We start from the raw sequence: 22,908 nt of genomic DNA, 5'->3' as shown, positions 1-22,908 counted from the left end.
TTCTTAATTTGCAAGTCTTTATTTTTTAATACATCTTTTTTAATGAAGATTGAAATTGTATGTTCATGCATATTACACGACAACACAATACATTTTGCGCCAAATTCAACACTAATGCCTCTGAAGCCTTTTACTTGTGAGTCCTATTGACTGAATAAACAGCCCAGTCCCCTTCAATTTCTTGACTTGTACTTTTAGAAGTGGCACGCTTCTTTTGTTTTTCGATCCCATTCTACCAAACTCAGTATTATCTCTTTTCCCCTTGTTGTGCACTCCAGCGTAAACTGCTTCAAGGTGCTATTTGCAAACATCGCTCTGAACTACAGCTTTACTTGCTTCTAGGCCTTAATCTTTAATTGGAGCTGAGCATTGTACTCCGGATTTGGCTGCTTTTAGTTGGTTGATTTCTTTTTTGATTTCTGTAACTTTCAAACAGTTTCATTGTGAAATACCATTGTCACAATGTGCTGCAGTGCATGAAAACTTAAAATGAATGGAAGGGAGAAGAGGAAGAGTGAGAGGGAGAGTTAGCGGGGCGGGGGGAAAAGAGAGAGGACAGGAGGGAAGGCAGGAGGGAGGGAGGGAGGTAGAGAGAGATAAAGAGAGAGAAAACAAAGAAAATATGGTATTTGGGGACTATGTGTTTGCATGGAAAAGAGTTTAGGCTTTAAATCAAGTGGAAAGTGGCTCTGTGGCTGGTATCTCAGTCTGTTGATGCTTTGTTGAGTTGCTTGGAGCATGCAAGGAAGGAGACCTGAAGCACTCCCAACCAGGTTGCATGTCTCCAAGTTACTGATATCCCACAGACCTCCTCCCTGTGCCACAAAGTTCTGGGCACTGAGCTCTGCAGTTGTTCCCCACAAGTCGCGAAGCGCCCCAGATTTACTTTCTCAGAGTGGCTAGTTACTGATACCCCACCTCGACCACTGTATTTTCCCTAGATACTTGCTACTGTGGAGTAAGCAGGGCTAAGAGAGAGGGAGAGGGGATGTGCCTATGCAAATCACCTGCCAGGATCCTGCCTGGTACGTCATTCCATCTCACCAGCTGACGTCTGGGCTGCGGCAGGTAATTTGGAGAACAGACATATACGGACAGGCCACAAAGCAAATGCTGGGCTGTTGATTGAGGATCCCTTTAGCCATGTCTCCCTAAGTTACCGAGCTCCAGAAAAATTCCACCCTTAGCTCTCATAGAGAGGTCCTTGGCCGATTGTGGCCGATCGGGGCAGTGAAGGGTCGGGGGTGACTGTACACTGCCTCACCTTTTCACTGCTTTCTACACTGGTAATGCTTTTGCAGAAGTGGCCTGTACAAGTGATTCTGTTCTGCGCTGTGTGAAAGTGACATTTATCCACTGACATTAACCAAACTACTTGCGCTGCTCAACTCACATACATGCAGAGAAATCATTTTATGTTTTTGGGGAAGGTCTAGAGGGTCCTGCTGATGATTTATTAAGCTGTCTGCTACTCTTTCTTTTACATAGAGTCTTCGCAGCCAAGGAATGTTTAAGGCATACGGTATGTCCCTCGCTTACAATGAAAACAGAGGTACATAGGAATGGGTCTGTTAAGAGATTAAACAAAAAGCCTGGGAAATGTCGAAACTGGTAGTATTTGGACTTACAATAAACGGACTCGCAGTCAAATGTGCTATCCGTTGACCCACTGACCCCCTTACCTTTTGTGTAATACTTTTGCTCTCAGTAGGGTTGTCCAAACTTCCCTTCTTAAAGCGGCTTTCTTATAAAAAATCCTAGAACTGCTTTTTGTGGCACACATGCCTCATATCCCGTTGCTCTTGATAAACTCACATCATCTCCCACCAGTACAAGCTGTAAAAGATTTCCTGGGCTTATCCAAGCAAACTAGATTTGGGTCGAAGGTTGACCAATCCTAAAATCAGCAGCAAAGTTAACATTGAAATCAGCCTCAGAATCTCTTAAAGGATGGTCCAACATTTGTTGCTTACAGGGATCAATTGGACAGCCTCTGGAACTGGCGCCATAAGCCACCTCCTGTTCTGCCTTGTCCTTGATACAGCCATGGGCCCACATAGACTCAGAGGTACAGAGTTGTTCTCATGTCTATGGGTCTATTGTGATGTTCTCAGGCTTGCATCACCCAGCCATTGTGATGGGGAGGGGGTTGGTGTCATTTTGCAAGCACCCTGGAGCATGAATCTTTAAATATAATTGGCATTAAACCAGCCCCTTTAGGACCAGATTAATACAGCAGCAAAGAATGCTTATTCACTGTTGTTTGCCTCTTCATTTCATACCACCCGATATCTAAATGGTGTTTTGACTTTCTGCCCTCTGACATAAGGACATTTGGTATGGCAAACCTTTGACTGGAGGTCCTAATCAATGGTTTGATTGACTCTCCCTTTGCGCTTACTTCATCAACACATGTACTAATATTGGAATGATAATGGGAAAATTAAATTGGCCCCTGCTCTAAAGGATGGCACGCACATTCGTAAAGCATTCACTATTTTTTGCACATGACAGGACAGAAACTTTCTTAATTTGCAAGGCTTTATTTTTTTAATACATCTTTTTTAATGAAGATTGAAATTGTATGTTCATACATATTACACGACAACACAATACATTTTGAGCCAAATTCAACACTAATGCCTCAGGAGCCTTTTACTTGTGAGTCCTATTGACTGAATGGACAGCCCCGTCGCCTTCAATTTCTTGGCTTGCACTTTTAGAAGTGGCACGCGTCTTTTGTTTTTTTTTATCCCATTTTACCAAACTCAGTATTATCACTTTCCCCCTTGTTGTGCACTCCAGCGTAAACTGCTTTAAGGTGCTATTTGCAAACATCGCTCTGAACTACAGCTTTACTTGCTTCTAGGCCTTAATCTTTAATTGGAGCGGAGCGTTGTACTCCGGATTTGGCTGCTTTTAGTTTGAAAGTTACAGAAATCAAAAAAGAAATCAACAAACAGTTTCATTGTGAAATACCATTGTCACAATGTGCTGCAGTGCATGAAAACTTAAAATGAATGGTAGGGAGAGGAAGAGGAAGAGTGAGAGGGAAAAGGAGGTTTGTGGGGGGGAGTAAGAGTGAGGGCGGGAAGGAGGGAGGGTAGGAGGGAGGGGGAGTGAGAGAGACTGAGAGAGAGAAAACAAAGAAAATATGATATTTGGGGGCTATGTGTTTGCATGGAAAAGATTTTAGGCTTTAAATCAAGTGGAAAGGGGCTCATTGGCTGGTATCTCAGCCTGTTGATGCTTTGTTGAGTTGCTTGGAACATGCAAGGAAGAAGACCTGAAGCACTCCCGACCAGGTTGCATGTCTCTACGTTACTGAAATCCCACAGACCTCCTCCCTGTGCCACAACGTTCTGGGCACTGAGCTCTGCAGTTGTTCCCCACAAGTCGCCAAGCGCCCCAGATTTACTTTCTCAGATTGGCTAGTTACTGCTACCCTAACTCGACCACTATATTTTCCCCAGATACTTGCTATTGTGGAGTAAGCAGGGCTAGGACAGAGGGAGAGGGGGTGTGCCTATGCAAATCATCTGCCAGGATCATCCCTGGGACGTCATTCCATCTCACCAGCTGACACCTGGGCAGCAGCAGGTAATTTGGAGAACAGAAATATTCGGACAGGCCACAAAGCAAAGGCTGGGCCGTTGATTGAGGATCCCTTTAGCCATGTCTCCCTAAGTTACCGAGGTCCAGAAAAACTCCACCCCCAGCTCTCATAGAGAGGTCCTTGGCCGATCGTGGCCGATCAGGGCAGTGAAGGGTCAGGGGTGACTGCACACTGCCTCACCTTTTCACTGCTTTCTACAGCGGTAATGCTTTTGCAGAAGCGGCCTGTACAAGTGATTTTGTTCTGCGCTGTGGGAAAGTGACATTTATCCACTGACATTAACCAAACTACTTGCGCTGTTCAACGCACATTCATGCAGAGAAATAATGTTATGTTTTTTGGGGAAGGTCTAGAGTGTCCTGCTGATTATTTATTAAGCTGTACTCTACTCTTGCTTTTACATAGAGTCTTCCCTGCCAGGAATGTTTAAGGCATACTGTATGTCCCTCCCTTACAATGAAAACTCTGTTGAAAACACAGAGGTACATAGGAATGGATCTGTTAAGAAATGAAACAAAAAGCCTGGAAAAATGTCGAAACGGGTAGGATTTGGACTTACAATTAACGGACTCACAGTCAGATGTGCTATCCCTTGATCCACTGACTCCCTTTCCTTTGTGTAATCCTTTTGCTCTCACTAGGGTTTTCCAAAGTGGCTTTCATATAAAAGATCCTAGACCAGCATTTTGTGGCGCACATGCCTCATATCCCATTGCTCTTGATAAACTCACATCATCTCCCACCAATACAAGCTGTAAAAGATTTTCAGGGCTTAGCCAAGCAAACTAGACGTGGGTCGAAGGTTGAGCAATCCTTAAATCAGCAGCAAAGTTAACATTGAAATTAGCCTCAGAATCTCTTAAAGGATGGTCCAACATCTGATGCTTGCAGCGCGCGATGGGGCAGCCTGGGTGCTGACACCTTAAACCATCTCCTGTTGTTGCCTTGTCCTTGATCCAGCCATGGGTCCACATACACTCAGAGGTACAGAGTGTTTCTCATGTCTATGCGTCTGCTGTGATGCTCTCATGCGTGCCTCGCCCAGCCATCGTGATGGGGAGGGGGTGTCAATTTGCAAGCACCCTGGAGCATGAATCTTTTTATCTTTAAATATAATTGGCATTAAACCAAACCATTTAGGACCAGATAAGTACAGCAGCAAAGAATGCTGGTGTATTGCTGTTTGCCTCTTAATTTCATACCATCCAACATCTAAATTGTGTTTGGTCAAACGTTTGCCATATCAAATGTCCTTATGTCAAAGGGCAGAAAGTCCAGAGGTCCTAATCAATGGTTTGGTTGGCTCTCCCTTTGCGCTTGCCTTAAGGCGTCAGCACCAGAGGCTGCCCGATTGCACCCTGCAAGCAATCAATGTTGGCCCATCCTTTAAGAGATTCTGAGGCTGATTTCAATGTTATTTTTGCTGCTGATTTAAGGATTGCTCAACCTTTGACCCACGTCTAGTTTCCTTGGCTATGCACTTGACATCTTTTACAGCTTGTATTGGTGGGAGATGATGTGAGTTTATCGGGAGCAACGGGATATGAGGCATGTGGGCCATAAAAAACAGGTCTAGGATTTATTTTTTATATGAAAGCCTCTTTAAGTAAGGAACTTTGGAAAACCCTGCTGAGAGCAAAAGGATTACACAAAAGGTAAGGGGGTCAGTGGGTCAAGGGATGGCACATCTGACGGTGAGTCAGTTTATTGTAAGTCCAAATTCTACCTGTTTCAACATTTTTCCAGGTGTTTGTTTAATTTCTTAACAGATCCATTCCTATGTGCCTCAGCAACACATGTACTAATATTGGAATGATAATGGGAAAATGGAATTGGTTCCTGCTCTAAAGGATGACACGCACATTTTTAAAGCATTCACTATTGTTGGCACATGACAGGACAGAAACTTTCTTAATTTGCAAGTCTTTATTTTTTAATACATCTTTTTTAATGAAGATTGAAATTGTATGTTCATGCATATTACACGACAACACAATACATTTTGCGCCAAATTCAACACTAATGCCTCTGAAGCCTTTTACTTGTGAGTCCTATTGACTGAATAAACAGCCCAGTCCCCTTCAATTTCTTGACTTGTACTTTTAGAAGTGGCACGCTTCTTTTGTTTTTCAATCCCATTCTACCAAACTCAGTATTATCTCTTTCCCCCTTGTTGTGCACTCCAGCGTAAACTGCTTCAAGGTGCTATTTGCAAACATCGCTCTGAACTACAGCTTTACTTGCTTCTAGGCCTTAATCTTTAATTGGAGCTGAGCATTGTACTCCGGATTTGGCTGCTTTTAGTTGGTTGATTTCTTTTTTGATTTCTGTAACTTTCAAACAGTTTCATTGTGAAATACCATTGTCACAATGTGCTGCAGTGCATGAAAACTTAAAATGAATGGAAGGGAGAAGAGGAAGAGTGAGAGGGAGAGTTAGCGGGGCGGGGGGAAAAGAGAGAGGACAGGAGGGAAGGCAGGAGGGAGGGAGGGAGGTAGAGAGAGATAAAGAGAGAGAAAACAAAGAAAATATGGTATTTGGGGACTATGTGTTTGCATGGAAAAGAGTTTAGGCTTTAAATCAAGTGGAAAGTGGCTCTGTGGCTGGTATCTCAGTCTGTTGATGCTTTGTTGAGTTGCTTGGAGCATGCAAGGAAGGAGACCTGAAGCACTCCCAACCAGGTTGCATGTCTCCAAGTTACTGATATCCCACAGACCTCCTCCCTGTGCCACAAAGTTCTGGGCACTGAGCTCTGCAGTTGTTCCCCACAAGTCGCGAAGCGCCCCAGATTTACTTTCTCAGAGTGGCTAGTTACTGATACCCCACCTCGACCACTGTATTTTCCCTAGATACTTGCTACTGTGGAGTAAGCAGGGCTAAGAGAGAGGGAGAGGGGATGTGCCTATGCAAATCACCTGCCAGGATCCTGCCTGGTACGTCATTCCATCTCACCAGCTGACATCTGGCCTGCGGCAGGTAATTTGGAGAACAGACATATACGGACAGGCCACAAAGCAAATGCTGGGCTGTTGATTGAGGATCCCTTTAGCCATGTCTCCCTAAGTTACCGAGCTCCAGAAAAATTCCACCCTTAGCTCTCATAGAGAGGTCCTTGGCCGATCGTGGCCGATCGGGGCAGTGAAGGGTCGGGGGTGACTGTACACTGCCTCACCTTTTCACTGCTTTCTACACTGGTAATGCTTTTGCAGAAGTGGCCTGTACAAGTGATTCTGTTCTGCGCTGTGTGAAAGTGACATTTATCCACTGACATTAACCAAACTACTTGCGCTGCTCAACTCACATACATGCAGAGAAATCATTTTATGTTTTTTGGGGAAGGTCTAGAGGGTCCTGCTGATGATTTATTAAGCTGTCTGCTACTCTTTCTTTTACATAGAGTCTTCGCAGCCAAGGAATGTTTAAGGCATACGGTATGTCCCTCGCTTACAATGAAAACAGAGGTACATAGGAATGGGTCTGTTAAGAGATTAAACAAAAAGCCTGGGAAATGTCGAAACTGGTAGTATTTGGACTTACAATAAACGGACTCGCAGTCAAATGTGCTATCCGTTGACCCACTGACCCCCTTACCTTTTGTGTAATACTTTTGCTCTCAGTAGGGTTGTCCAAACTTCCCTTCTTAAAGCGGCTTTCTTATAAAAAATCCTAGAACTGCTTTTTGTGGCACACATGCCTCATATCCCGTTGCTCTTGATAAACTCACATCATCTCCCACCAGTACAAGCTGTAAAGGATTTCCAGGGCTTATCCAAGCAAACTAGATTTGGGTCGAAGGTTGACCAATCCTAAAATCAGCAGCAAAGTTAACATTGAAATCAGCCTCAGAATCTCTTAAAGGATGGTCCAACATTTGTTGCTTACAGGGATCAATTGGACAGCCTCTGGAACTGGCGCCATAAGCCACCTCCTGTTCTGCCTTGTCTTTGATACAGCCATGGGCCCACATACACTCAGAGGTACAGAGTTGTTCTCATGTCTATGGGTCTATTGTGATGTTCTCAGGCTTGCATCACCCAGCCATTGTGATGGGGAGGAGGTTGGTGTCATTTTGCAAGCACCCTGGAGCATGAATCTTTAAATATAATTGGCATTAAACCAGCCCCTTTAGGACCAGATCAATACAGCAGCAAAGAATGCTTATTCACTGTTGTTTGCCTCTTCATTTCATACCACCCGATATCTAAATGGTGTTTTGACTTTCTGCCCTCTGACATAAGGACATTTGGTATGGCAAACCTTTGACTGGAGGTCCTAATCAATGGTTTGATTGACTCTCCCTTTGCGCTTGCTTCAGCAACACATGTACTAATATTGGAATGATAATGGGAAAATTAAATTGGCCCCTGCTCTAAAGGGTGGCACGCACATTCGTAAAGCATTCACTATTTTTGGCGCATGACAGGACAGAAACTTTCTTAATTTGCAAGGCTTTATTTTTTTAATACATCTTTTTTAATGAAGATTAAAATTGTATGTTCATACATATTACACGACAACACAATACATTTTGAGCCAAATTCAACACTAATGCCTCAGGAGCCTTTTACTTGTGAGTCCTATTGACTGAATGAACAGCCCCGTCGCCTTCAATTTCGGCTTGCACTTTTAGAAGTGGCACGCGTCTTTTGATTTTTTTTATCCCATTTTACCAAACTCAGTATTATCACTTTCCCCCTTGTTGTGCACTCCAGCGTAAACTGCTTTAAGGTGCTATTTGCAAACATCGCTCTGAACTACAGCTTTACTTGCTTCTAGGCCTTAATCTTTAATTGGAGCGGAGCGTTGTACTCCGGATTTGGCTGCTTTTAGTTTGAAAGTTACAGAAATCAAAAAAGAAATCAACAAACAGTTTCATTGTGAAATACCATTGTCACAATGTGCTGCAGTGCATGAAAACTTAAAATGAATGGTAGGGAGAGGAAGAGGAAGAGTGAGAGGGAAAGGGAGGTTTGTGGGGGGGAGTAAGAGTGAGGGCGGGAAGGAGGGAGGGTAGGAGGGAGGGGGAGTGAGAGAGACTGAGAGAGAGAAAACAAAGAAAATATGATATTTGGGGGCTATGTGTTTGCATGGAAAAGATTTTAGGCTTTAAATCAAGTGGAAAGGGGCTCATTGGCTGGTATCTCAGCCTGTTGATGCTTTGTTGAGTTGCTTGGAACATGCAAGGAAGAAGACCTGAAGCACTCCCGACCAGGTTGCATGTCTCTACGTTACTGAAATCCCACAGACCTCCTCCCTGTGCCACAACGTTCTGGGCACTGAGCTCTGCAGTTGTTCCCCACAAGTCGCCAAGCGCCCCAGATTTACTTTCTCAGATTGGCTAGTTACTGCTACCCTAACTCGACCACTATATTTTCCCCAGATACTTGCTATTGTGGAGTAAGCAGGGCTAGGACAGAGGGAGAGGGGGTGTGCCTATGCAAATCATCTGCCAGGATCATCCCTGGGACGTCATTCCATCTCACCAGCTGACACCTGGGCAGCAGCAGGTAATTTGGAGAACAGAAATATTCGGACAGGCCACAAAGCAAAGGCTGGGCCGTTGATTGAGGATCCCTTTAGCCATGTCTCCCTAAGTTACCGAGGTCCAGAAAAACTCCACCCCCAGCTCTCATAGAGAGGTCCTTGGCCGATCGTGGCCGATCAGGGCAGTGAAGGGTCAGGGGTGACTGCACACTGCCTCACCTTTTCACTGCTTTCTACAGCGGTAATGCTTTTGCAGAAGCGGCCTGTACAAGTGATTTTGTTCTGCGCTGTGGGAAAGTGACATTTATCCACTGACATTAACCAAACTACTTGCGCTGTTCAACGCACATTCATGCAGAGAAATAATGTTATGTTTTTTGGGGAAGGTCTAGAGTGTCCTGCTGATTATTTATTAAGCTGTACTCTACTCTTGCTTTTACATAGAGTCTTCCCTGCCAGGAATGTTTAAGGCATACTGTATGTCCCTCCCTTACAATGAAAACTCTGTTGAAAACACAGAGGTACATAGGAATGGATCTGTTAAGAAATGAAACAAAAAGCCTGGAAAAATGTTGAAACGGGTAGGATTTGGACTTACAATTAACGGACTCACAGTCAGATGTGCTATCCCTTGATCCACTGACTCCCTTTCCTTTGTGTAATCCTTTTGCTCTCACTAGGGTTTTCCAAAGTGGCTTTCATATAAAAGATCCTAGACCAGCATTTTGTGGCGCACATGCCTCATATCCCATTGCTCTTGATAAACTCACATCATCTCCCACCAATACAAGCTGTAAAAGATTTTCAGGGCTTAGCCAAGCAAACTAGACGTGGGTCGAAGGTTGAGCAATCCTTAAATCAGCAGCAAAGTTAACATTGAAATTAGCCTCAGAATCTCTTAAAGGATGGTCCAACATCTGATGCTTGCAGCGCGCGATGGGGCAGCCTGGGTGCTGACACCTTAAACCATCTCCTGTTGTTGCCTTGTCCTTGATCCAGCCATGGGCCCACATACACTCAGAGGTACAGAGTGTTTCTCATGTCTATGCGTCTGCTGTGATGCTCTCACGCGTGCCTCACCCAGCCATCGTGATGGGGAGGGGGTGTCAATTTGCAAGCATCCTGGAGCATGAATCTTTTTATCTTTAAATATAATTGGCATTAAACCAAACCATTTAGGACCAGATCAGTACAGCAGCAAAGAATGCTGGTGTATTGCTGTTTGCCTCTTAATTTCATACCATCCAACATCTAAATTGTGTTTGGTCAAACGTTTGCCATATCAAATGTCCTTATGTCAAAGGGCAGAAAGTCCAGAGGTCCTAATCAATGGTTTGGTTGGCTCTCCCTTTGCGCTTGCCTTAAGGCGTCAGCACCAGAGGCTGCCCGATTGCGCCCTGCAAGCAATCAATGTTGGCCCATCCTTTAAGAGATTCTGAGGCTGATTTCAATGTTATTTTTGCTGCTGATTTAAGGATTGCTCAACCTTTGACCCACGTCTAGTTTTCTTGGCTATGCACTTGACATCTTTTACAGCTTGTATTGGTGGGAGATGATGTGAGTTTATCGGGAGCAACGGGATATGAGGCATGTGGGCCATAAAAAACAGGTCTTGGATTTTTTTTTTATAAGAAAGCCTCTTTAAGTAAGGAACTTTGGAAAACCCTGCTGAGAGCAAAAGGATTACACAAAAGGTAAGGGGGTCAGTGGGTCGAGGGATGGCACATCTGACGGTGAGTCAGTTTATTGTAAGTCCAAATTCTACCTGTTTCAACATTTTTCCAGGTGTTTGTTTAATTTCTTAACAGATCCATTCCTATGTGCCTCAGCAACACATGTACTAATATTGGAATGATAATGGGAAAATGGAATTGGTTCCTGCTCTAAAGGATGACACGCACATTTTTAAAGCATTCACTATTGTTGGCACATGACAGGACAGAAACTTTCTTAATTTGCAAGTCTTTATTTTTTAATACATCTTTTTTAATGAAGATTGAAATTGTATGTTCATGCATATTACACGACAACACAATACATTTTGCGCCAAATTCAACACTAATGCCTCTGAAGCCTTTTACTTGTGAGTCCTATTGACTGAATAAACAGCCCAGTCCCCTTCAATTTCTTGACTTGTACTTTTAGAAGTGGCACGCTTCTTTTGTTTTTCGATCCCATTCTACCAAACTCAGTATTATCTCTTTTCCCCTTGTTGTGCACTCCAGCGTAAACTGCTTCAAGGTGCTATTTGCAAACATCGCTCTGAACTACAGCTTTACTTGCTTCTAGGCCTTAATCTTTAATTGGAGCTGAGCATTGTACTCCGGATTTGGCTGCTTTTAGTTGGTTGATTTCTTTTTTGATTTCTGTAACTTTCAAACAGTTTCATTGTGAAATACCATTGTCACAATGTGCTGCAGTGCATGAAAACTTAAAATGAATGGAAGGGAGAAGAGGAAGAGTGAGAGGGAGAGTTAGCGGGGCGGGGGGAAAAGAGAGAGGACAGGAGGGAAGGCAGGAGGGAGGGAGGGAGGTAGAGAGAGATAAAGAGAGAGAAAACAAAGAAAATATGGTATTTGGGGACTATGTGTTTGCATGGAAAAGAGTTTAGGCTTTAAATCAAGTGGAAAGTGGCTCTGTGGCTGGTATCTCAGTCTGTTGATGCTTTGTTGAGTTGCTTGGAGCATGCAAGGAAGGAGACCTGAAGCACTCCCAACCAGGTTGCATGTCTCCAAGTTACTGATATCCCACAGACCTCCTCCCTGTGCCACAAAGTTCTGGGCACTGAGCTCTGCAGTTGTTCCCCACAAGTCGCGAAGCGCCCCAGATTTACTTTCTCAGAGTGGCTAGTTACTGATACCCCACCTCGACCACTGTATTTTCCCTAGATACTTGCTACTGTGGAGTAAGCAGGGCTAAGAGAGAGGGAGAGGGGATGTGCCTATGCAAATCACCTGCCAGGATCCTGCCTGGTACGTCATTCCATCTCACCAGCTGACGTCTGGGCTGCGGCAGGTAATTTGGAGAACAGACATATACGGACAGGCCACAAAGCAAATGCTGGGCTGTTGATTGAGGATCCCTTTAGCCATGTCTCCCTAAGTTACCGAGCTCCAGAAAAATTCCACCCTTAGCTCTCATAGAGAGGTCCTTGGCCGATTGTGGCCGATCGGGGCAGTGAAGGGTCGGGGGTGACTGTACACTGCCTCACCTTTTCACTGCTTTCTACACTGGTAATGCTTTTGCAGAAGTGGCCTGTACAAGTGATTCTGTTCTGCGCTGTGTGAAAGTGACATTTATCCACTGACATTAACCAAACTACTTGCGCTGCTCAACTCACATACATGCAGAGAAATCATTTTATGTTTTTGGGGAAGGTCTAGAGGGTCCTGCTGATGATTTATTAAGCTGTCTGCTACTCTTTCTTTTACATAGAGTCTTCGCAGCCAAGGAATGTTTAAGGCATACGGTATGTCCCTCGCTTACAATGAAAACAGAGGTACATAGGAATGGGTCTGTTAAGAGATTAAACAAAAAGCCTGGGAAATGTCGAAACTGGTAGTATTTGGACTTACAATAAACGGACTCGCAGTCAAATGTGCTATCCGTTGACCCACTGACCCCCTTACCTTTTGTGTAATACTTTTGCTCTCAGTAGGGTTGTCCAAACTTCCCTTCTTAAAGCGGCTTTCTTATAAAAAATCCTAGAACTGCTTTTTGTGGCACACATGCCTCATATCCCGTTGCTCTTGATAAACTCACATCATCTCCCACCAGTACAAGCTGTAAAAGATTTCCTGGGCTTATCCAAGCAAACTAGATTTGGGTCGAAGGTTGACCAATCCTAAAATCAGCAGCAAAGTTAACATTGAAATCAGCCTCAGAATCTCTTAAAGGATGGTCCAACATTTGTTGCTTACAGGGATCAATTGGACAGCCTCTGGAACTGGCGCCATAAGCCACCTCCTGTTCTGCCTTGTCCTTGATACAGCCATGGGCCCACATAGACTCAGAGGTACAGAGTTGTTCTCATGTCTATGGGTCTATTGTGATGTTCTCAGGCTTGCATCACCCAGCCATTGTGATGGGGAGGGGGTTGGTGTCATTTTGCAAGCACCCTGGAGCATGAATCTTTAAATATAATTGGCATTAAACCAGCCCCTTTAGGACCAGATTAATACAGCAGCAAAGAATGCTTATTCACTGTTGTTTGCCTCTTCATTTCATACCACCCGATATCTAAATGGTGTTTTGACTTTCTGCCCTCTGACATAAGGACATTTGGTATGGCAAACCTTTGACTGGAGGTCCTAATCAATGGTTTGATTGACTCTCCCTTTGCGCTTACTTCATCAACACATGTACTAATATTGGAATGATAATGGGAAAATTAAATTGGCCCCTGCTCTAAAGGATGGCACGCACATTCGTAAAGCATTCACTATTTTTTGCACATGACAGGACAGAAACTTTCTTAATTTGCAAGGCTTTATTTTTTTAATACATCTTTTTTAATGAAGATTGAAATTGTATGTTCATACATATTACACGACAACACAATACATTTTGAGCCAAATTCAACACTAATGCCTCAGGAGCCTTTTACTTGTGAGTCCTATTGACTGAATGGACAGCCCCGTCGCCTTCAATTTCTTGGCTTGCACTTTTAGAAGTGGCACGCGTCTTTTGTTTTTTTTTATCCCATTTTACCAAACTCAGTATTATCACTTTCCCCCTTGTTGTGCACTCCAGCGTAAACTGCTTTAAGGTGCTATTTGCAAACATCGCTCTGAACTACAGCTTTACTTGCTTCTAGGCCTTAATCTTTAATTGGAGCGGAGCGTTGTACTCCGGATTTGGCTGCTTTTAGTTTGAAAGTTACAGAAATCAAAAAAGAAATCAACAAACAGTTTCATTGTGAAATACCATTGTCACAATGTGCTGCAGTGCATGAAAACTTAAAATGAATGGTAGGGAGAGAAAGAGGAAGAGTGAGAGGGAAAGGGAGGTTTGTGGGGGGGAGAAAGAGTGAGGGCGGGAAGGAGGGAGGGTAGGAGGGAGGGGGAGTGAGAGAGACTGAGAGAGAGAAAACAAAGAAAATATGATATTTGGGGGCTATGTGTTTGCATGGAAAAGATTTTAGGCTTTAAATCAAGTGGAAAGGGGCTCATTGGCTGGTATCTCAGCCTGTTGATGCTTTGTTGAGTTGCTTGGAACATGCAAGGAAGAAGACCTGAAGCACTCCCGACCAGGTTGCATGTCTCTACGTTACTGAAATCCCACAGACCTCCTCCCTGTGCCACAACGTTCTGGGCACTGAGCTCTGCAGTTGTTCCCCACAAGTCGCCAAGCGCCCCAGATTTACTTTCTCAGATTGGCTAGTTACTGCTACCCTAACTCGACCACTATATTTTCCCCAGATACTTGCTATTGTGGAGTAAGCAGGGCTAGGACAGAGGGAGAGGGGGTGTGCCTATGCAAATCATCTGCCAGGATCATCCCTGGGACGTCATTCCATCTCACCAGCTGACACCTGGGCAGCAGCAGGTAATTTGGAGAACAGAAATATTCGGACAGGCCACAAAGCAAAGACTGGGCCGTTGATTGAGGATCCCTTTAGCCATGTCTCCCTAAGTTACCGAGGTCCAGAAAAACTCCACCCTCAGCTCTCATAGAGAGGTCCTTGGCCGATCGTGGCCGATCAGGGCAGTGAAGGGTCAGGGGTGACTGCACACTGCCTCACCTTTTCACTGCTTTCTACAGCGGTAATGCTTTTGCAGAAGCGGCCTGTACAAGTGATTTTGTTCTGCGCTGTGGGAAAGTGACATTTATCCACTGACATTAACCAAACTACTTGCGCTGTTCAACGCACATACATGCAGAGAAATGATGTTATGTTTTTTGGGGAAGGTCTAGAGTGTCCTGCTGATTATTTATTAAGCTGTACTCTACTCTTGCTTTTACATAGAGTCTTTCCTGCCAGGAATGTTTAAGGCATACTGTATGTCCCTCCCTTACAATGAAAACTCTGTTGAAAACACAGAGGTACATAGGAATGGATCTGTTAAGAAATGAAACAAAAAGCCTGGAAAAATGTCGAAACGGGTAGGATTTGGACTTACAATTAACGGACTCACAGTCAGATGTGCTATCCCTTGATCCACTGACTCCCTTTCCTTTGTGTAATCCTTTTGCTCTCACTAGGGTTTTCCAAAGTGGCTTTCATATAAAAGATCCTAGACCAGCATTTTGTGGCGCACATGCCTCATATCCCATTGCTCTTGATAAACTCACATCATCTCCCACCAATACAAGCTGTAAAAGATTTTCAGGGCTTAGCCAAGCAAACTAGACGTGGGTCGAAGGTTGAGCAATCCTTAAATCAGCAGCAAAGTTAACATTGAAATTAGCCTCAGAATCTCTTAAAGGATGGTCCAACATCTGATGCTTGCAGCGCGCGATGGGGCAGCCTGGGTGCTGACACCTTAAACCATCTCCTGTTGTTGCCTTGTCCTTGATCCAGCCATGGGTCCACATACACTCAGAGGTACAGAGTGTTTCTCATGTCTATGCGTCTGCTGTGATGCTCTCATGCGTGCCTCGCCCAGCCATCGTGATGGGGAGGGGGTGTCAATTTGCAAGCACCCTGGAGCATGAATCTTTTTATCTTTAAATATAATTGGCATTAAACCAAACCATTTAGGACCAGATAAGTACAGCAGCAAAGAATGCTGGTGTATTGCTGTTTGCCTCTTAATTTCATACCATCCAACATCTAAATTGTGTTTGGTCAAACGTTTGCCATATCAAATGTCCTTATGTCAAAGGGCAGAAAGTCCAGAGGTCCTAATCAATGGTTTGGTTGGCTCTCCCTTTGCGCTTGCCTTAAGGCGTCAGCCCCAGAGGCTGCCCGATTGCACCCTGCAAGCAATCAATGTTGGCCCATCCTTTAAGAGATTCTGAGGCTGATTTCAATGTTATTTTTGCTGCTGATTTAAGGATTGCTCAACCTTTGACCCACGTCTAGTTTCCTTGGCTATGCACTTGACATCTTTTACAGCTTGTATTGGTGGGAGATGATGTGAGTTTATCGGGAGCAACGGGATATGAGGCATGTGGGCCATAAAAAACAGGTCTAGGATTTATTTTTTATATGAAAGCCTCTTTAAGTAAGGAACTTTGGAAAACCCTGCTGAGAGCAAAAGGATTACACAAAAGGTAAGGGGGTCAGTGGGTCAAGGGATGGCACATCTGACGGTGAGTCAGTTTATTGTAAGTCCAAATTCTACCTGTTTCAACATTTTTCCAGGTGTTTGTTTAATTTCTTAACAGATCCATTCCTATGTGCCTCAGCAACACATGTACTAATATTGGAATGATAATGGGAAAATGGAATTGGTTCCTGCTCTAAAGGATGACACGCACATTTTTAAAGCATTCACTATTGTTGGCACATGACAGGACAGAAACTTTCTTAATTTGCAAGTCTTTATTTTTTAATACATCTTTTTTAATGAAGATTGAAATTGTATGTTCATGCATATTACACGACAACACAATACATTTTGCGCCAAATTCAACACTAATGCCTCTGAAGCCTTTTACTTGTGAGTCCTATTGACTGAATAAACAGCCCAGTCCCCTTCAATTTCTTGACTTGTACTTTTAGAAGTGGCACGCTTCTTTTGTTTTTCAATCCCATTCTACCAAACTCAGTATTATCTCTTTCCCCCTTGTTGTGCACTCCAGCGTAAACTGCTTCAAGGTGCTATTTGCAAACATCGCTCTGAACTACAGCTTTACTTGCTTCTAGGCCTTAATCTTTAATTGGAGCTGAGCATTGTACTCCGGATTTGGCTGCTTTTAGTTGGTTGATTTCTTTTTTGATTTCTGTAACTTTCAAACAGTTTCATTGTGAAATACCATTGTCACAATGTGCTGCAGTGCATGAAAACTAAAAATGAATGGAAGGGAGAAGAGGAAGAGTGAGAGGGAGAGTTAGCGGGGCGGGGGGAAAAGAGAGAGGACAGGAGGGAAGGCAGGAGGGAGGGAGGGAGGTAGAGAGAGATAAAGAGAGAGAAAACAAAGAAAATATGGTATTTGGGGACTATGTGTTTGCATGGAAAAGAGTTTAGGCTTTAAATCAAGTGGAAAGTGGCTCTGTGGCTGGTATCTCAGTCTGTTGATGCTTTGTTGAGTTGCTTGGAGCATGCAAGGAAGGAGACCTGAAGCACTCCCAACCAGGTTGCATGTCTCCAAGTTACTGATATCCCACAGACCTCCTCCCTGTGCCACAAAGTTCTGGGCACTGAGCTCTGCAGTTGTTCCCCACAAGTCGCGAAGCGCCCCAGATTTACTTTCTCAGAGTGGCTAGTTACTGATACCCCACCTCGACCACTGTATTTTCCCTAGATACTTGCTACTGTGGAGTAAGCAGGGCTAAGAGAGAGGGAGAGGGGATGTGCCTATGCAAATCACCTGCCAGGATCCTGCCTGGTACGTCATTCCATCTCACCAGCTGACATCTGGCCTGCGGCAGGTAATTTGGAGAACAGACATATACGGACAGGCCACAAAGCAAATGCTGGGCTGTTGATTGAGGATCCCTTTAGCCATGTCTCCCTAAGTTACCGAGCTCCAGAAAAATTCCACCCTTAGCTCTCATAGAGAGGTCCTTGGCCGATCGTGGCCGATCGGGGCAGTGAAGGGTCGGGGGTGACTGTACACTGCCTCACCTTTTCACTGCTTTCTACACTGGTAATGCTTTTGCAGAAGTGGCCTGTACAAGTGATTCTGTTCTGCGCTGTGTGAAAGTGACATTTATCCACTGACATTAACCAAACTACTTGCGCTGCTCAACTCACATACATGCAGAGAAATCATTTTATGTTTTTTGGGGAAGGTCTAGAGGGTCCTGCTGATGATTTATTAAGCTGTCTGCTACTCTTTCTTTTACATAGAGTCTTCGCAGCCAAGGAATGTTTAAGGCATACGGTATGTCCCTCGCTTACAATGAAAACAGAGGTACATAGAATGGGTCTGTTAAGAGATTAAACAAAAAGCCTGGGAAATGTCGAAACTGGTAGTATTTGGACTTACAATAAACGGACTCGCAGTCAAATGTGCTATCCGTTGACCCACTGACCCCCTTACCTTTTGTGTAATACTTTTGCTCTCAGTAGGGTTGTCCAAACTTCCCTTCTTAAAGCGGCTTTCTTATAAAAAATCCTAGAACTGCTTTTTGTGGCACACATGCCTCATATCCCGTTGCTCTTGATAAACTCACATCATCTCCCACCAGTACAAGCTGTAAAGGATTTCCAGGGCTTATCCAAGCAAACTAGATTTGGGTCGAAGGTTGACCAATCCTAAAATCAGCAGCAAAGTTAACATTGAAATCAGCCTCAGAATCTCTTAAAGGATGGTCCAACATTTGTTGCTTACAGGGATCAATTGGACAGCCTCTGGAACTGGCGCCATAAGCCACCTCCTGTTCTGCCTTGTCTTTGATACAGCCATGGGCCCACATACACTCAGAGGTACAGAGTTGTTCTCATGTCTATGGGTCTATTGTGATGTTCTCAGGCTTGCATCACCCAGCCATTGTGATGGGGAGGAGGTTGGTGTCATTTTGCAAGCACCCTGGAGCATGAATCTTTAAATATAATTGGCATTAAACCAGCCCCTTTAGGACCAGATCAATACAGCAGCAAAGAATGCTTATTCACTGTTGTTTGCCTCTTCATTTCATACCACCCGATATCTAAATGGTGTTTTGACTTTCTGCCCTCTGACATAAGGACATTTGGTATGGCAAACCTTTGACTGGAGGTCCTAATCAATGGTTTGATTGACTCTCCCTTTGCGCTTGCTTCAGCAACACATGTACTAATATTGGAATGATAATGGGAAAATTAAATTGGCCCCTGCTCTAAAGGGTGGCACGCACATTCGTAAAGCATTCACTATTTTTGGCGCATGACAGGACAGAAACTTTCTTAATTTGCAAGGCTTTATTTTTTTAATACATCTTTTTTAATGAAGATTAAAATTGTATGTTCATACATATTACACGACAACACAATACATTTTGAGCCAAATTCAACACTAATGCCTCAGGAGCCTTTTACTTGTGAGTCCTATTGACTGAATGAACAGCCCCGTCGCCTTCAATTTCGGCTTGCACTTTTAGAAGTGGCACGCGTCTTTTGATTTTTTTTATCCCATTTTACCAAACTCAGTATTATCACTTTCCCCCTTGTTGTGCACTCCAGCGTAAACTGCTTTAAGGTGCTATTTGCAAACATCGCTCTGAACTACAGCTTTACTTGCTTCTAGGCCTTAATCTTTAATTGGAGCGGAGCGTTGTACTCCGGATTTGGCTGCTTTTAGTTTGAAAGTTACAGAAATCAAAAAAGAAATCAACAAACAGTTTCATTGTGAAATACCATTGTCACAATGTGCTGCAGTGCATGAAAACTTAAAATGAATGGTAGGGAGAGGAAGAGGAAGAGTGAGAGGGAAAGGGAGGTTTGTGGGGGGGAGTAAGAGTGAGGGCGGGAAGGAGGGAGGGTAGGAGGGAGGGGGAGTGAGAGAGACTGAGAGAGAGAAAACAAAGAAAATATGATATTTGGGGGCTATGTGTTTGCATGGAAAAGATTTTAGGCTTTAAATCAAGTGGAAAGGGGCTCATTGGCTGGTATCTCAGCCTGTTGATGCTTTGTTGAGTTGCTTGGAACATGCAAGGAAGAAGACCTGAAGCACTCCCGACCAGGTTGCATGTCTCTACGTTACTGAAATCCCACAGACCTCCTCCCTGTGCCACAACGTTCTGGGCACTGAGCTCTGCAGTTGTTCCCCACAAGTCGCCAAGCGCCCCAGATTTACTTTCTCAGATTGGCTAGTTACTGCTACCCTAACTCGACCACTATATTTTCCCCAGATACTTGCTATTGTGGAGTAAGCAGGGCTAGGACAGAGGGAGAGGGGGTGTGCCTATGCAAATCATCTGCCAGGATCATCCCTGGGACGTCATTCCATCTCACCAGCTGACACCTGGGCAGCAGCAGGTAATTTGGAGAACAGAAATATTCGGACAGGCCACAAAGCAAAGGCTGGGCCGTTGATTGAGGATCCCTTTAGCCATGTCTCCCTAAGTTACCGAGGTCCAGAAAAACTCCACCCCCAGCTCTCATAGAGAGGTCCTTGGCCGATCGTGGCCGATCAGGGCAGTGAAGGGTCAGGGGTGACTGCACACTGCCTCACCTTTTCACTGCTTTCTACAGCGGTAATGCTTTTGCAGAAGCGGCCTGTACAAGTGATTTTGTTCTGCGCTGTGGGAAAGTGACATTTATCCACTGACATTAACCAAACTACTTGCGCTGTTCAACGCACATTCATGCAGAGAAATAATGTTATGTTTTTTGGGGAAGGTCTAGAGTGTCCTGCTGATTATTTATTAAGCTGTACTCTACTCTTGCTTTTACATAGAGTCTTCCCTGCCAGGAATGTTTAAGGCATACTGTATGTCCCTCCCTTACAATGAAAACTCTGTTGAAAACACAGAGGTACATAGGAATGGATCTGTTAAGAAATGAAACAAAAAGCCTGGAAAAATGTTGAAACGGGTAGGATTTGGACTTACAATTAACGGACTCACAGTCAGATGTGCTATCCCTTGATCCACTGACTCCCTTTCCTTTGTGTAATCCTTTTGCTCTCACTAGGGTTTTCCAAAGTGGCTTTCATATAAAAGATCCTAGACCAGCATTTTGTGGCGCACATGCCTCATATCCCATTGCTCTTGATAAACTCACATCATCTCCCACCAATACAAGCTGTAAAAGATTTTCAGGGCTTAGCCAAGCAAACTAGACGTGGGTCGAAGGTTGAGCAATCCTTAAATCAGCAGCAAAGTTAACATTGAAATTAGCCTCAGAATCTCTTAAAGGATGGTCCAACATCTGATGCTTGCAGCGCGCGATGGGGCAGCCTGGGTGCTGACACCTTAAACCATCTCCTGTTGTTGCCTTGTCCTTGATCCAGCCATGGGCCCACATACACTCAGAGGTACAGAGTGTTTCTCATGTCTATGCGTCTGCTGTGATGCTCTCACGCGTGCCTCACCCAGCCATTGTGATGGGGAGGGGGTGTCAATTTGCAAGCATCCTGGAGCATGAATCTTTTTATCTTTAAATATAATTGGCATTAAACCAAACCATTTAGGACCAGATCAGTACAGCAGCAAAGAATGCTGGTGTATTGCTGTTTGCCTCTTAATTTCATACCATCCAACATCTAAATTGTGTTTGGTCAAACGTTTGCCATATCAAATGTCCTTATGTCAAAGGGCAGAAAGTCCAGAGGTCCTAATCAATGGTTTGGTTGGCTCTCCCTTTGCGCTTGCCTTAAGGCGTCAGCACCAGAGGCTGCCCGATTGCGCCCTGCAAGCAATCAATGTTGGCCCATCCTTTAAGAGATTCTGAGGCTGATTTCAATGTTATTTTTGCTGCTGATTTAAGGATTGCTCAACCTTTGACCCACGTCTAGTTTTCTTGGCTATGCACTTGACATCTTTTACAGCTTGTATTGGTGGGAGATGATGTGAGTTTATCGGGAGCAACGGGATATGAGGCATGTGGGCCATAAAAAACAGGTCTTGGATTTTTTTTTTATAAGAAAGCCTCTTTAAGTAAGGAACTTTGGAAAACCCTGCTGAGAGCAAAAGGATTACACAAAAGGTAAGGGGGTCAGTGGGTCGAGGGATGGCACATCTGACGGTGAGTCAGTTTATTGTAAGTCCAAATTCTACCTGTTTCAACATTTTTCCAGGTGTTTGTTTAATTTCTTAACAGATCCATTCCTATGTGCCTCAGCAACACATGTACTAATATTGGAATGATAATGGGAAAATGGAATTGGTTCCTGCTCTAAAGGATGACACGCACATTTTTAAAGCATTCACTATTGTTGGCACATGACAGGACAGAAACTTTCTTAATTTGCAAGTCTTTATTTTTTAATACATCTTTTTTAATGAAGATTGAAATTGTATGTTCATGCATATTACACGACAACACAATACATTTTGCGCCAAATTCAACACTAATGCCTCTGAAGCCTTTTACTTGTGAGTCCTATTGACTGAATAAACAGCCCAGTCCCCTTCAATTTCTTGACTTGTACTTTTAGAAGTGGCACGCTTCTTTTGTTTTTCAATCCCATTCTACCAAACTCAGTATTATATCTTTCCCCCTTGTTGTGCACTCCAGCGTAAACTGCTTCAAGGTGCTATTTGCAAACATCGCTCTGAACTACAGCTTTACTTGCTTCTAGGCCTTAATCTTTAATTGGAGCTGAGCATTGTACTCCGGATTTGGCTGCTTTTAGTTGGTTGATTTCTTTTTTGATTTCTGTAACTTTCAAACAGTTTCATTGTGAAATACCATTGTCACAATGTGCTGCAGTGCATGAAAACTTAAAATGAATGGAAGGGAGAAGAGGAAGAGTGAGAGGGAGAGTTAGCGGGGCGGGGGGAAAAGAGAGAGGACAGGAGGGAAGGCAGGAGGGAGGGAGGGAGGTAGAGAGAGATAAAGAGAGAGAAAACAAAGAAAATATGGTATTTGGGGACTATGTGTTTGCATGGAAAAGAGTTTAGGCTTTAAATCAAGTGGAAAGTGGCTCTGTGGCTGGTATCTCAGTCTGTTGATGCTTTGTTGAGTTGCTTGGAGCATGCAAGGAAGGAGACCTGAAGCACTCCCAACCAGGTTGCATGTCTCCAAGTTACTGATATCCCACAGACCTCCTCC

At 44.0% G+C, this 22,908-nt stretch overlaps 4 non-coding genes across 4 annotated transcripts; all 4 read left to right on the top strand.

Moving 5' to 3' along the window:
• The first annotated feature begins 2,393 nt into the window (after positions 1 to 2,393).
• LOC138570649 (U6 spliceosomal RNA) lies at positions 2,394 to 2,502 on the top strand. Its single transcript, XR_011303685.1, has one exon. It is a non-coding gene; the product is annotated as a U6 spliceosomal RNA (small nuclear RNA).
• A 5,418-nt stretch (positions 2,503 to 7,920) lies between these two features.
• LOC138570813 (U6 spliceosomal RNA) lies at positions 7,921 to 8,027 on the top strand. The gene has a single exon (XR_011303838.1). It is a non-coding gene; the product is annotated as a U6 spliceosomal RNA (small nuclear RNA).
• Positions 8,028 to 13,440: 5,413 nt separating this feature from the next.
• Positions 13,441 to 13,549, top strand: LOC138570648 (U6 spliceosomal RNA). Its single transcript, XR_011303684.1, has one exon. It is a non-coding gene; the product is annotated as a U6 spliceosomal RNA (small nuclear RNA).
• A 5,417-nt stretch (positions 13,550 to 18,966) lies between these two features.
• On the top strand, positions 18,967 to 19,073 carry LOC138570812 (U6 spliceosomal RNA). Its single transcript, XR_011303837.1, has one exon. It is a non-coding gene; the product is annotated as a U6 spliceosomal RNA (small nuclear RNA).
• Positions 19,074 to 22,908: the final 3,835 nt, after the last annotated feature.

Source organism: Ambystoma mexicanum, chromosome 2q, assembly GCF_040938575.1.
Source record: "Ambystoma mexicanum isolate Mex_15411 chromosome 2q, UKY_AmexF1_1, whole genome shotgun sequence".
Taxonomy (NCBI): Eukaryota; Metazoa; Chordata; class Amphibia; order Caudata; family Ambystomatidae; genus Ambystoma; species Ambystoma mexicanum.
This window is presented reverse-complemented; position numbering and strand designations above follow the sequence as displayed.